Source organism: Melozone crissalis, unplaced genomic scaffold (assembly GCF_028551555.1).
Source record: "Melozone crissalis strain CALT ecotype California unplaced genomic scaffold, PUWL_Pcris_2 ptg000062l_1, whole genome shotgun sequence".
Classification (NCBI taxonomy): domain Eukaryota; kingdom Metazoa; phylum Chordata; class Aves; order Passeriformes; family Passerellidae; genus Melozone; species Melozone crissalis.
This window is the reverse complement of record NW_026535840.1, coordinates 4,308,265-4,324,076: the sequence shown is the minus strand read 5'-3', so window position 1 is coordinate 4,324,076 and position 15,812 is coordinate 4,308,265.

Here is a 15,812-nt window from a genome sequence, read left to right as displayed (position 1 = left end):
GTATTAGCAACAAAGGAGGGGTTGGCATGTAATCTGTAACCAATGATGAGCTCAGGTTTTGCAATATGTATGAGCTTAATTAACACTACTATAAAAGTGTGTAAGCTGGATCGATAAATCTGAGATCGATGCGCATCAATCGGATGTGGTCGTCTCCCTTCACTTTCGTCAAATGGTGAATCCCGATCGTGATACTGCGATGCACCACGGAGGAGTGAAGAATCGAATTGAGTCCTGAGAAGCAGCCAGGACGGCAGAAAAGCGGGGAGGAAAAAAAAAGGGAGAAAAAAGAAGCTGAGACGTGCTGTGCCTCAGGCAATCGTAAAGGCAAGCCTGACCGAATACGTGCTGCCGCGACCTTGCAGAGCTGCAACAGCGCTGATGATTTAGGTATGGAAAGGCAAGCAGCATATGATTTATTTACTGCCTTTTTACAAAAAAGGCAGGTTAAGGGAATAGATGTGCAAAAGGATTTACCAGGGCTTTTGACTTATGGCTATGCTAGGGGAGTTTTTATTAACCCCCATACGGTTCACGAGTTAACGGAGTGGCGTAAATTCAGTGATTTATTATGGGAGGCTACTTTAGAGGACGATAAAACTGCCAAGAAGTTAGGTAAATTATGGAGGGTGGTTCACAATGAGTTATTGCAGCATCAGGCTGAAAGAAAGGCTGCCGAACAGGCAACAGCTGCTCATGGGCGTAATAAAGATTACGATCATTAGACGGGATCACCATTAGCTCCTGCAATGAGGACGGTTTTCTTACCTGCTTCGCCGCCCTCCTCTGCTTCAGAAAGCCAGGCTATACAGCGCTCTTCTGAGGCCTCCTGAACAACAGGAGCCATGGCCGAGACCACCCGATCATCTCCCGAAAATCAATGAGCCGATCCCTGGGGCGGAAAACGACCTAGCGGAGCCTATTGCAAGGGAGCGCAGGGGAGCCTGGGCTGCACTGGCAAGAGAAGCCATGGAAAAGGGGGATGAGGACGTTATCAGCGCTGCTACCCAGCTGCCTTGTCCTGTTGTATTCAATCTGCAGGAGAGAGGGGGCATGCAGGCTACCATTACAGCCCTTGATTGGAAATTGCTGTCTCAGCTGAGGTCTACTGTTAGTCAATTTGGAGTGAAAAGTGAGCCAGCCAAACAGCTGTTAGACTATATTTTTGATACCAGTCTTCTTTTGGTGAATGATTGTCGTGGGATAGCTAAATTGATCTTTACTCAACATCAGCAGTTGTTATTTAATGCTCATTGGCAACGGCTTGTGAACGAATGTGTGGCGGTACAGAGGCAGCAGGGAGACCCTCTCCATGGTATAACTGTTAATGAGTTCATGGGCCTGGGACCTTTTCTTCGTACTGAGGCACAAGGTTTGCTGGGGCAAGAGAAGTGCTGGGAGGCTATGAGGTTTGTCAGGCTCGCTATAGAGAGGGTAAAAGAACCAGGAGGGGTACCCGTGTATATGGGAATTAAGCAAGGGAGAGAAGAATCATTCGGCGCATTTATTGATAAAGCTGCTGCTGCAATTGAAAGAGCCAGGGTGCCAGAATAAATGAGGGGGGCATTACTTAAACAGTGCACTCTTCAAAATTGTAATTCTACTACTAGGAGTGTGCTTAATACCCTGGGTGCCAATTGGACTATAGAGGAGGCGTTAGAGAGAATGGCTTTGATGCCAACAGGACCGCAAGCCTTTGTAGTAGATGCGATCAAACAATTAGGAATAGGCTTACAAGAACAGGCAAAGTCCTCTCAAAGTCAGGTGTTAGCTGCTTTTGCACCGCTTCAAGCGTCAGCTGCACTGGCACCAGCAAATAGAGGGAACTGCATGAAATGTTACCGATGCGGAGGCATGGATCATATGCACCGGGAATGCCAAGCCACAGGACTCTGGTGCCAAAAATGCCGTTCGAATACTCACGGGTTCTTGCAGACAGAAATCGCAAAACTTCCCCAGGAGCGCGCACCGCAGCGACCGCACCCCGACACAAGTCGTCGCTGCAGCAGCAACAGCACTCCCTCCTGCCTCCAACCCGCCACAGCAGGGAGCCTCGGCATGGACCTGGCAGCCGCCGTACATGTAATGTTGATGACCCCACACCCGCAAAAAATCCCGACAGGGATTCAAGGACCTATCGTCATACAGGATAAAGCCGTGGGTGCGTTGCTTTTTGGAAGATCATCTGCATCTATGTTGGGATTATTTGTTTTGCCTGGCGTCATTGATGTGGATTACATGTGAGAAATTATGGTGATGGTATATACCCCTTTTCCCCCACTCCAAATCAATAAGGGACAGAGGATTGCTCAGCTGGTACCACTTGAGCAAATGACTAAGGGATTGCAGCCTATAAAAGGACAAGAGAGGGGGGAAAGTGGTTTTGGTTCTACTGGAGGACTTACCTTGTTGACTTTAAACCTTTCTGAGAGACCCAAGAAAAGGGTGGAAATAGAGTTCAAAGGATAAAAAGGGTCGTTTTCAGGTCTGCTGGACACTGGAGCAGATTCCAGCATCATTAGTCCTAGCTGTTGGCCTCAACACTGGCCTTTGCAGCCAGCAGCCACTACAGTGACCGGGGTCGGAGGATTTACCCTGGCTGGCTGTTCGCCTCCTCTCCGAGTTCGCATAGATGGAAAACAGCTAACAGCTATTTTTTCAGTAGTCCAGTTACCACCTACCGTGCAATGCCTTATAGGGCGGGACATTATGGCTCAATTGGGGGTGGTTTTAACTAATGAACACCCTTTGGAGTAAAAGCCATTGCTTGGACTTTCCCAATTCCCATCACCTGGACTGTTGACACTCCGGTATGGGTTAAGCAATGGCCCTTAAAAGAGGAAAGTCTTCAACATGCACATCAGCTGTGCATGAACAATTTCAACAGGGACACCTGCGGTTATCTACCAGCCCCTGGAATACTCCAATTTTTGTAATAAAGAAAAAATCTGGGAAGTACAGGTTGCTCCACGATTTGCGTGCTGTTAATGATCAAATGGAGCCTATGGGCGCATTACAACCTGGATTACCTAATCCTGCCATGATTCCAATGGATTGGCCTCTGCTAATCATCGACCTAAAAGATTGTTTTTTCACTATTGCCCTTCATCCACAGGATATGCGACGGTTTGCTTTTACATTGCCTGCGATTAACAGGGAAGGGCCTGATCAAAGGTTCGAGTGGACCGTACTTCCACAGGGAATGCGCAACAGCCCCACCTTGTGTCAGCTTTATGTTAATGCAGCATTGCAGCCATTAAGAAAACAATGGCCGAGCACAGTCATATATCACTACATGGATGATGTCTTGTTTGCTCAGCCCGTGCCTTTTACAGAACAAAAAATCCAGAAAATAAGGACCACACTGGCACAGTATTCTTTAGTGATAGCTCCTGAGAAAATTCAAACAACAGCCCCCTCGAAATATCTGGGATGGTCCATGTCAGAGCAAATCGTAAAACCTCAGAAATTGCAGTTGAAAAAAAAGATGGCAACTTTAAATGATGCTCAAAAACTTTTGGGTGATTTGCAGTGGTTAAAACCAATAGTGGGAATACCCAACAAACTACTAAATGAGTTGCACCCACTGCTAAAAGGAACTGACCCAACCTGCCTGGTGCGTATCACTGACAAACAACAGCGGGTCATTCAGCAAATTTTGGACTGTGTTACACATGGACACGTTTATGGAAGGGATCCAGAACTACCCATAGACCTGACCATTTGGAATGGTCCACAATATCTTCTTGGAGCACTAACGCAATTTAAAAAGAAAACGGGGGAGACACGGATACTAGAATGGATCTCCCCTCTGCTACAGCAAACTAAAACTCTTTTTCAAAAAGTTGAAATCTTAGCAGATCTAGTAAAGAAAGGCAGAGAAAGGATGTTACAGATGGCTGGGGTGGAACCAGCTACCATCAGGATGCCAATGTAAAAGGACACTTTGGATTGGTATTTGAATAATTCAAAAGAACTGCAGGAAGCTCTTGTAGGTGCATGTTGCCCCATTGAAACGGACAAGCTTTGACCAGCTCTGGTTCAGTGGGGAACTGGGACTGGATAACTCGCCCAAAGCAAGAAAACTCCCCTATACCAGATGCCATTACTGCATTTACAGATGCTGGCAGGAAGTCAAGAACCGCTGCAATAACTTGGCAAGAAAAGGGAGTATGGAAACATCACATTCTGCAAGCAGAGGCAGTGGACAGCCTACAAACCATGGAACTGTTAGCAGTGGTATGGGCAATGGCACAGCCTAAGGAACCTTTGAATGTTGTTACAGACTCTTTGTATGTTGCAGGAGTTGTAGCAAGAATTGAAGATGCCTCCATAAAGGAGGTACAAAATCAGAGACTGTATGAACTGTTAATGCAGCTGAAGAGGGCTACAAGATCAAGGGAGCACGCTTAAGCCGTAATTCATGTTAGAAGCCACAAATGGAATGTTGGTTTATGAGAAGGGAATGATAGGGCGGATAGATTGGTTACCATAACCCAAAACACACCCCTGTCAAATCACCAATTGGCACGAGAGGCTCACTCAATGTTTCACCAAAATGCAAAAGGCTTAAGTAGAGAATTTAAGGTAACACTCACAGAAGCAAAAGCCATCGTGAGGGCCTGCCCAATTTCTAGTCACCATAATGGGGGTAGTGGTTTAGGCCCAGGAGTAAACCCACGAGGCCTACAAACAAACGAGTTATGGCAAATGGATGTCACACACGTCCCTAGTTTTGGCAGGCTAAAATACGTACATGTGTCTATTGATACCTATAGCAAGTATATCTGGGCAACGGCTCAGACAGGAGAAAGAGCTATACATGTCGAACGACATTTGTACAGTTGCTTTGCAGTGATGGGTACACCAAAAAGAATTAAAACGGATAATGGTTCAGCCTATATCAGCCAGAGGATAGGGAGATTCTTAAGAAATTGGGGAATCGAGCATTTTACAGGTATCCCAAATTCCCTGACAGGGCAAGCCATCATCGAAAGAGCAAATGGTACCTTGAAAAGGTATTTAGCCAAGTATGAGGGAGTAAGTGACCCCCAGGCGAGATTGCTAAAAAGTTTATTTGTGATCGATCACTTGTGTGTATTTGGGGATGCAGGGCAACCCCCGGCAGAACTGCATTATAAGCCGCAAGAGGTTGCTGAGCAGAAAAAAAGAAATATGGGTAAGATACAGGGACCCCAAGACAGGGTTGTGGAAGGATCCTGCTAAGGTCCTGTTGTGGGGAAGGGAGTATCTCTGTATTTCCACCCCTGCGGGAGCACTGTGGGTACCTGCCAAGTGGACTAAACCTGTTCTTGATGCAGCGATTGGTGGACCACCTCACAGAAGGGGACAAGGAACGTCTGGAGAAGAAACTGCCCCTGATCCTGCCACCACTACTGCTACAGCTGAAGGGACACTCAAAAGCGATCGACAGGGCCATACCATGCCGCTGCCAGACGGCCAAGGAACTGATTGACACCGTCGAATCATTATCATCTTTCCACATAAGGGGACCGGCAGAGGAGAACTGCCTTGACTACCACAGCCCGAATTGTGCCGCTTGGGTCGCACTATATTGTGGGGGTTGTGGTAGGACCTTTTGGGTGGAACAGTCATTGCTTTGGCGTTTGTGGTGTAACACCTGTGACCATAAAAACACATGGGGCCATGATTGGGAATGGGAACTACGGAGACAGACAGGGCTAAATACAGCTTCAGCTTTAGATCTTTATGAGTCTCATGAGCAGAAAATCTTGGCTTACTATTGGTGGGAGGTACAGTATATTCTGAAAAGAGTTAATGTTCAAAGTAGGTCATTCATAGCCTCTGCAAGGTGTAGAAAGTTGGTGCCCTTAACACAGCATTCTGTTGTAGGACCCATTAGAGGAGATCCTGATAAGGCATTAGATCCCTGCATTAAGAGATTACAGGGGTGGAGACTACAAGTGTCAGGAGCAGTAAAGTTAAAGACTGATAAGAAAAAGAAAGCAAGAGAGAGAACAGAGAAATGAGGCTTATTTTTGTTATACTGCTTAGTGCAATGGTGGCTGCAGTAGTAGGGGTAACACAATTTAATCAACCAAGAGATAATATATGGATAACGCTTGCTAATTGAATTAACCAATCATCGCTTTGTCTCAGCCTTGGAGGCGTTACTAACCCATTTCGAACATGCTTGCTGGGACTCCCAGTGTGGTCTCCTCGGGAATTTTGCAGTCTGATCGACAACCAAACTCTATGCATGCGTACTATGACAAACATTAAATTGCCCGCGCAGCAAGGGTACACTGCAAGTCAGAGTGATGGCTACCGCCAATGTTTACTAATCCAATCACTTAATACTCCTTTGCACTCTCCTCCAGAGGAACTGGATCTTTTCGGAAGTGCAAACGCCAGTATGACAAACACCTCAAATGGCGGATGGTTCAGTTTTGATCCTTTAAATCTTCAGAAGTTGAATCAGCATAGAGTAACATGGGCTACTCTAGATTCATCTCTGAGTCTGGGCACAGTGTCTCAGCAACTTTACAGCCAATGTAAAGGCACTAATATCGTGACACCGATGAAATTACCCACAGGGATATTTTTAATTTGTGGGGACAGAGCCTTGAATGGTATACCAGCCCGGCCACAGGGTGGACCTTGTTATTTGGGCAAAATGTCATTATTTCACCCCAATGTATCTATACTAATGCAACTAAGCCAAAATGCAAGTAGACAGAGACGTAGCCTACATGACTTAGACTGTAGTCAGATAGGAGACTCACGGTTCTGGAGTGAGCTGAAACAAGTAGTGGTTTCAACTATTTTGCCAGGAGGTGCTGCAAACAAAGCTATGAACTTAGCAAAACAACTAGGGTGCTGGGCTAAGGGTGAATTGAATAAGACGTCACAAATTTTAGATAAGTTAACTGCAGATGTACAAAGTGTTAATCATGCTGTTTTGCAAAATAGAGCCGCTATAGATTTTTTGCTTTTCGCACAAGGCCACGGGTGTGAAGAGTTTGAAGGGATGTGCTGCATGAATTTGTCTGATCACTCTGTATCTATTCATGCTAAGATAAAAGAGTTGCAGCAAGGACTTCACAATCTCAAAGAAGAAGGACTGGGAATTGATGAATGGCTTAAATGTTTGGGACTTGGCCCGTGGCTAAGGAACCTTGTGACATATGCTATAGGGATATTAGGTGTGCTTTTAATGCTTTTGCTTATTTCACTTTGTAATTTTAATTGTATTCAAAATATGGTTAGTAGAATGATAGAAAAAACTTGTCAGACTAACCTCCTTGTGCAAAAAGAAAAAAACAGGAGAAGTGTGGAGAGCTTTGTTCAGACATGGCTTATAGAAAAAGGCCATTGTTGTAGTGTGTTTTTAAGTTTCTTGTTGTTGCTCCCCCATTTTATGTATTATTCCCCCCCTGTTCTTTGTAAGATGGTTCTTCCCCCTCCAGTTTTCCCGCCACAGAGCCTTTGGCAGTTATGTTACTATGGTTGCCCCTGCCCCCGTTAATTGTCAATCTCACAAGTTACATAACTGCTCCTCCCTTATCCCACCATATAAGTAAAGTTTTCCTCCTCCCTGAGCCCAGTCAATCACCCCCCACTCCTCCCTGCTTTCTAGAACATTCTTCTCTCTGGGGGTTGTGGTTGGTTGGCGTCTCGGGGCCCCTCCTTTGTTCTATGTTTATTGGATAAGTTCTTGTGTCAGTTTTCTTATGTACCTCCCAATATGTTCTCCCATTGGTTAGCTGGGCTTCCCTCCCTTCTCCACCCCTTCCCTGTAAGACTCTGCCTTCCCCCGTGTTTGTTGCCATTTGCTGTGGGTTTTCCAACTGTTGGTTTGCCCCTTTGCTGCCTGCGGGCTCTTCAATAAACCGATGTTTTACCCCCAGCAAGTGGTCGCCTCCTTTCCTCGTCTCGTCCAGCGCGTGAATCCAAGTCCGCTATCCAGCCCAGCCCGAGGCCAGGACGCCAAGGGGGGCTGGCCTCAGATGCGCAGGGGCGTCGGCCGCTTCACCCCTTCAGCTAGCCGGACTTAGGGCCGCCTACGCCCTCACTCGCGCAGGCCATGATCATATACAGCTGGTTAAGAAGTAAAAGGCAGCTTTAAGCAGCAAGTTCTCAGGCTTTTTCCTTAAAAACAGTAATCACCATGTCCTTGAGTAAGTGATGAGAAAAACATGGTGGAAAACATGGAGGCCTTGAGAATGGTCAATAACAAGTCAACAACAGGATGAGAAAAACAAGTATTAGCCTCAACAAGAAACCACAGGTATTAGCAACAAAGGAGGGGTTGGCATGTAATCTGTAACCAATGATGAGCTCAGGTTTTGCAATATGTATGAGCTTAATTAACACTACTATAAAAGTGAGTAAGCTGGATCAATAAATCTGATGTGGTCGTCTCCCTTCACTTTTGCCACTCCCCAGTTCAAACACAATTACAGAAAAGCTTTCCCCCCTCCATTTCAATCCCAGTTTTGGGGGCACTGGGGAGGGACTGGGGGCACTTCCCCCTCCTCACTGCTCACCCCTGGGGCTGCTGCCCCTTGCACAGTGCTGAGCAGTTCCCTCCCAGTTCCCTGCCAGTTTCCCTCTTCCTGGCGAGCCCCAGCAGGGATGGGGAGGGCACTGGGCAGGAGCTGGGAGCGCTGTTCCTTCCCAGGGCTCCTGATATCCCTGCCAGTGCTCCTTCCTGCTCACTCCCGCTGCTCCCACTCTCCCTCCCAGCTCCCTCCTGGCATTCCCTGTGCTCCCAGTTCCCTCCCAGTGTTCCCAGGATCCCTCCCAGTGCTGCCAGCGGCAAAGCCCTGGGGGCACAGCGTGCTCTGCTCTTGCAGAGGCGAGACTGGAGCTGTCAGGAGAGCAAACCCGGCTGGGAAAGCGTTCCCTGCACACGAAGGTGTCTCCCCTCTCTGACCACAGATGGAGCTCAGCCTCCGCTCTTGACTCCAAACCCTTCAAGCTCCGAGCCCGACTGCCCGAAATTGGCTCGGCCCCACTGCCCAGCGCCCTGCTCAGAGCTCACACGGCTGAGGGGGCAGTGCAGATTGAATAATGAACGCTGCTGGGCACGGCTTTAGCTCTGAACTACACACTGTCACACAGGAACAAAACCCTTAACGAGGATGGGTTCCTCTTGCTGGCACAAGGAGAGAAGCAGAAATCTGACAGGAATATTCTTCATCATTCTACCCAGGCTTTGTCAAACACTCCAGCTCTTGCACCTCGGGAAATAAGTGGCTTCTAAGCAGTGACTTTGATGTCAGTGAGCAGGTTATTATGGATTAATCTCAGACTGGAGAGCAGCCTTCACACCCTACTGCTCTTGGCATCACTCAAAGAGTCTGGAGGCTACTGCCCAGGGAGCTCCGGAGTTGTATCTTCCTTGTCAATCTTATCTGCCCCTTGTTTAATTGTGAAAACATAAATAAAATGCCGGGAGCATTGGCACAGGGTCTCAGGACTTGCATATCTCTTCCAAAGAAAGGGAAAAAAGAGTGTTTGTCCCAAACCACAGAGTTTAAAAGTTCGTGTTATGTACATATATTTTAATAGGGAAAAGAGGAAAAGTGAAATATGAATTACTGTGCCAGTGGTGCTCCAGCCTATTCCTGTTCTCTTCTTTCAATTCTAGCATCTCTATGAATACTTAATAAAACACTATAACTAAAAGAATATTTAATTCTAGCCGAAGGAGAAGCAATGTGGCTGCAGGCTTGTGGCACTCCAGTGCCTGGGTTCCAGTAAGGGAGCTCATCCCCTCTGCAGTTCCAAGCCAGATCCCAAAGTCCTGAGCATCAGCTTTCAGCTTTTTGAACACTGAACTGGAAGCAAAGCTGCTGGGGAGGGCCGTGCTCCAGGCACATCTGTGCCATTTCATCTCTCCAGCTCTCTCAGCTCAGCTCGGCTCTTTTCCTCTCCTTGCTGGCTTTGGCTCATGCATTTCTTGAGGGGCTGCCCTGCACTGACCAGAGCATGAACTGACCATCAGACAAACAGCTCCTGGCACTGTGGCTCTATCCTAAATGGACCATTGCCCAAAGGAATTCCAGGGCCTTAATTTCACTTAAAATGGCTTTTAAAGGAACCTGGTTTGATGCACTCCATTTCTAAACAAGGAGTGCACAACGCTCCTGCACTCCCTGCCAGGGGCATTCTTTGAGCCTTGCAGAAAGGCTTTAAAGCAGCACAGAGCTTGTTAAGCACCAGCAACTTCATCCAAAAGCCAAATTAATCACATGGACAGAGCCTGACTTTAAAATCTATTTTAAAAATGAATTAAAGAGCAGTTGCATTGCCAATTGACAAGATGAAAAAGGTTTCCTTAGCAGTTGTTGAGATGACAAAATAAGGGAGAGGACAGAGCACGGAGTGGGGGGAAGAAGGGGAAAACCTTCATTTGCACAGTGGGGTTTCAACCATCATGGTTAAACGCCCACTGTGCAAACCCATACCTCAAGGACTTGCAGAAACCATTCCAATCTCAAGAAAGGGAAAGCTTCCTGGGTGTTTTTCATCTCAGCAAGTGCCTAGGGAAGCGTTCAACAGCAGGAGATTGGAGTAATTTCCAGGAATCAGATATTTTATTGTCTATGACAAACACTGGAGAAGTCTAAGGGCCATTTCTGGGTTCGATGTGATTCTTTGGTAATTGTTCATTTATTAATTTTTTAATGGCATTTAGTTTTTTCCCTGCTGGCGGCTCCTGACTCCCTTAGACAGGGTTGTTAGTTTTTGACGATAACTTTGGAGTGGTCGGTGCTGCTGTGGCTCTCATTAAAAACTCCCTTCTGTTTCTGTTCTGCCCTGGGCCAGCGAGTCTCCCTTCTCTGCTGGGATGGGTTTGTGCCCCACGAGGGGCCGGGTGATCCTTGGCTCACCCTCAGCACTGGTGGCCGTCCCCATGAGCTCACTGTGCACACTCAGTGTGACTGTTTTGGCTCTTGGGAGAGCCCCCATGGGCACTGCCAGGTTGCAATGGCCGGGCTGAAGCACAGCAGGAATTGCAGTGCCCTCTGTGCCAGTGCCCAGCACAGCTGTGACATTCACTGTTCCCCTGCCCTGGCTCAGGCTGCCAGGGGGCTGTGGCTGCTCACTGGGGACACCTCCCACCCAAAGGCCATCAGCTGTGGGCTACAGCTCTCGGGGCTGTTCCTTGGTGCACAGTTGGCTTAGTTAAAAGCACAGGCTCTCCATGGATGTCTTGCTCAGTTACAGTCCCTGGCAATGCAGCAGTGATAGCTCTGAGTGGTTTGGGTTGAATTACTGCTGGAGTGCTGTAAGCAAGAGCTAAAGCTGTCACCTCTTGGTTACTGTGTACTGAAATAGTAGTTGGGAACACTGAAAATCTCAGAATTATGTTTTCCTCTCTGCTTAGAATTATAATATCTTCTCTCTATTGTGTAGTATAGTAAACCCTGTGGGCATAAATGGATGACAAAAGTTTGTTTAGAGGTATGTTAATGTAGAAGTTGTTAGTTTGCATCGTGCCCCTGGGGGTAATAATTCGGGGTTGCTCGGGAGATTTCTGATGATTTTACAAATTGCATCGGCTCTAAGTTTGTTTGCGATGGAGCCGCCGTTCTTTGTTTTGTGACACGGTGGCGCTGTGAGCTCTTGTTGAAGCTCCCGACAGAGGCTTTGCTGTTATGTTAAATTTGGAGCAGCAGCCATCGGTATAATGTCTCTCTTTTTTTGTACTGGGGGTAAGTATCAGGTGATTTTGTATTTTTCTCTGCTTCAGAACAGTCCTTTTTTAAAATTACTTAGGTTTTCTTGCAGTTAAAACACGGCTCTTTAATGGACTCTACGGCAGTGAGGGTTTCGTCAATAGTTTTGCCTTGAGCCTCAATAACTCTTTGGAATTTATTTCCCAGCAGATCTCGGGACTTTGTAAGTTGTTCCCCCAGTGCGGGAGCTTGTATGGTCACGATGTGCTGTGGAGTGCTGAGCTCGCCACAAGCTGGGAGCATTCGTGGCCCTGTTGGTGGCTGGTGTGGTAAAAGAACCCTTTTACATTTATTGTTTGTATCAGTAAAGGCAAGGCTTTAATTCCATGAGGATGTGCTGTTTCCTTGGGACACTGCTTTTGAACTGTTGTGCCAAGCGATCTAAAATGGCAAGAGAAGGTTGAGCTGTGGCTTGTTGAATCAGAGAATCGGCATTTTCAGGGGTTCTTGCGGTTGTACAGTTAAAAGAGTCTTTCTGGCTGCATTTCTAATATCTCTTGTTCCTGCTCTAGAAGGGGATTCGGCTTGGTCTTCAGCTTTATGGTTTGGAGGATCTCTGGCTATTTGACTGATTGTTAGTTGGGCATTAGGATTTCTAGCAGAGCTCTCCACTGATCTGTGAAGATGCTTTTGCTGTTCCAAGTCCCACAGAATATACTGTGAGTGTGTTAAAATTACAGATGAAATGTTACAGCAGTCTGAAGATGTGAGGAGATTAGAATCATATCTACTTCTCACTGCATTATTAAAAGACTGGGAGTTTAAGCTGTTGTCTTTAAAAGCTTTTCTTAACTTCTCAATATCCTCATGTGCTATAGGCTCCCACCGAGGATTAGCATTATTTTTCTTATATCGAACTGGCACAGCAAGGAGTTTTCTGTATGGTGAATGAAAATCTTTCTCTTGCACGAGTTTAGGTCTGATCTCAGCCCAATCCGTCAGTTCCCGTTGTGTGTTCACGGGGCTGGGATGGAACGGGTTAAACTCTTCCTCTGACCCAGAGTCCGTGCCCTGCTCCATTTCCCCATGGAGGAGTTTGCCAATCGCGGGTTTTTCTCTCGTTGCTCTCTTTCCCGCAGCCAGAGCTCGGGTTTGTGCAGCGCTGGCGGAGCAGCCTCGCTCCTTGAGCCGGGCAGAGCTGCCCTCGCTGCCGGCCGGGCAGGGCTGGGAGATCCCGGGCGGGCCGGGGATGGCAGCGGGGGCTGAGCCGGGAGAGCGGCGGGGGCTGCGGGGCAGCGCCGGGGGCAGCGCGGCTCCGCTCGGGCTTGCGGGGCCTCCGGGCAGGGCTGGAGGGAGGGAGGGCTCGGAGACACGGCTGGGGACGCGCAGGGGCTGCGCACAAGAGCGGGGAAGGGGAAAACTTTGCAATTTGCTTAAATAAGTTGATTATTACCTCATTTGTACGGGGGGAATACATTTGTGGTAATATGGTTTTGATTTACGGTAAAAGTGTTGTACAGTTTGAGTTTAACTGGGTCTCAGAGGGAGGGTGAACACAGAAGTATTATTTATAGTTGGAAATTGCTTTTGAACTTGAGATAGTAAATTTTTAGGTTTTGTTTTGGAATATTATAAAAATTAGATCTTTAAGGATCTTTCAGGCTTTTATGAACGTCTTTGGGTTGCTTGGATATTTTGTGCTGGTTTATGTTTTTTAAAGCTTGCTTGATTTTGTGTAATAGCAGATAATATTGGTTTCTGTTTGACTTGAGCTCATGATGTAGGTAAAAGTCTTGTCTGTTTTTTGGTTTTTTTGCAGAAGAACTAATTCTTTAGGGTCTTGTTTCTTTGTAGTAGCACTGAACAAAAAGTACTTTGAGGTTTTTTTACTGCTTAAAATATCGTTGAGTTTTTGTTCTTATTCTAATGGAAGTACTGTTTTCTTGTTTTTTTTAGTTTCTATAAAGTCGGGGTAAATGAGAAGTGTTTTAAAAGATTTTATTATTAGTCTTAATAAAGAATGAAACATAAGAAATATAAGCCTCAACTTTATTTTCTTAAAAGCTACCTTTTTTCTTAATTACAACACCTTACATATGCTTTTCAAGCTATAAGCTTTTACTACAAAATGCTACCATATTGCTTCTAACAAAAATCACCTCTATTTTTACATTGCATAGTCCTATTACAATGCATCTTTTATGGTTCTAATTCTCTAAAATATCTGCTCTTTTTCTCAAGCCTCATTTAAATATATACTCTTTTATATAAACTGATTGTATTTTACAACTTCTGAATTTTATTTTACAATTCTGAATTATTTTACAATTATTTTACAATTCTTCAGAATTGTATTTTACAATTCTGAATTTTGAATTCAACCAGACGATAATATCATATCTAGTCCATAGCTTTCCTAAGTCAACATACCTGATCTCAATATTTGCATACAGATATACATGACCGTGTGAACTTTCTATCAATTTTTAAAGATTCTGTACAAATCCGTTCCTCGCAGCTCCGGAGCAGCCAAAGCTCGGAGCAGCGCCCGAGGGGCAGCGGGGGCGCGGCAGCGGCAGCCGGGTGTGAGCAGGGCAGGGAGAGGCGAGCTCAGGGTCCCGGGCACCCGAGCAGGGGGGACAGGGCCCTGCGGCACTGAGGGGTGACACTGAGGGGCCCGTGCAGGGGCTGCTCTCACCAGCACAGGCTCAGCCCACAGCCCCACAGCAGGAGAAGCAGCTCTGGGCTGGGTTGTGGCGGTGGCACCGAATTCCCTTCCCCAAGCAGCAGCTCCGACCGTCTTCCTCCAAAGGCGACACAGACCAAGAGTCAGCAGCTGAGAGACCCTTGTTCAAAGTCAGGTGCCTGAAGCCAAAAGTGGGATTCCTGCTCAGCACGCGTCAGCGGTTCTTCCTCCTCTTCCAAAGACAGTCCAATAGTGCCACGTTCCGGCCACTTTGTGATGATTTCCCGGAGCCGAGGGAGATTCGGATTTCCCATTGGAGTTTATTGTGTCATGAAGGCAATGCACTCACTGCAGGCAGCATCGGTGCCAGGATGGATTGCAGAGACTTTTCCTTTGCAGCCCCAGCTCAGCGCTGGCACTGGGCATGCAGAGGCACTGAGGTGACCCTGAGAGGAAGTGCAAGGCACAGGGCGCAGCTGAGGAAGGACAGCGCTGTGCTGGGCTCAGAGGTGGAGCTGGCACTGCCCAGGGTGGAGAAGGTCCTTTCTCGCCAGAACCCCCCGGCCCTCACCGCGGCCCCTCCGCCCGCAGCGAGCCCCGAGCTGGGGCAGCACCGACCGCGGTCCCACCCGGGCTGGAGCCGCCTCCGAGCTCCGCCGCCGCCTCGCCGGGCTCCGGTGCCGCCGCCGCTCCGCTCCCGGGCAGACACAGCGGGCACGGCTGCTGCTGTCACCGCATTTATCCACAGCGAGGAAACGGGAGACGCCGCTTTGGCCCATTCAGCGTGCGGGGAAAGCGGCGAGGAGCTCCCTGGCCGCCGCCAGGAGAGGAGATCGTATGGATGTGCAATTAGTGTCAGGAAAGATGTTCTCAGATGTTCATGAGAACGTAGGATATAGAATGGAGTATTGAGATAAGCAATATCCTAAAACAGAATCAGTCTCGGGATGAGCAAAGTTGGGACGATTCCAAATATGGAATCTGCAATACCAGTCTTACGGGTAAAATAATACAGCTTAGTTCGAGCATAATGCTTACTTACATAACACAAAGGTTAATGCACATGCCCAACACTCCAGGTTATTCAGAGGACAGTGAGGAAGACAGTGAGCCTTCCTCTGAAGAGACCCCCGAAAAGCCAAAAGACCCCTCAGCAACAGGCGGAGCATGCACTGTGCAGTGCAGTGACATAGATTTAGAGAGTCGAAAATAGGAGGGGATTTACAGGAAAATATTGCTGAATATGTGTTAGCATACAGTATATAAGTTGTGTTTGGATCCTTTTGCCTTTTGTATGTGAGGCAGGGTGAGAAAAGGCCTCCCCGTACCCCGATTGATTTCACTTATGCTTTATCCAAACCACTGCCAAATTATTTTTTGCATCTGCTTGATTATTTTTAATTGTATAATTTTATATAAAATTGCTGCTCAATTAAAATTGGTGCTAAATTTTA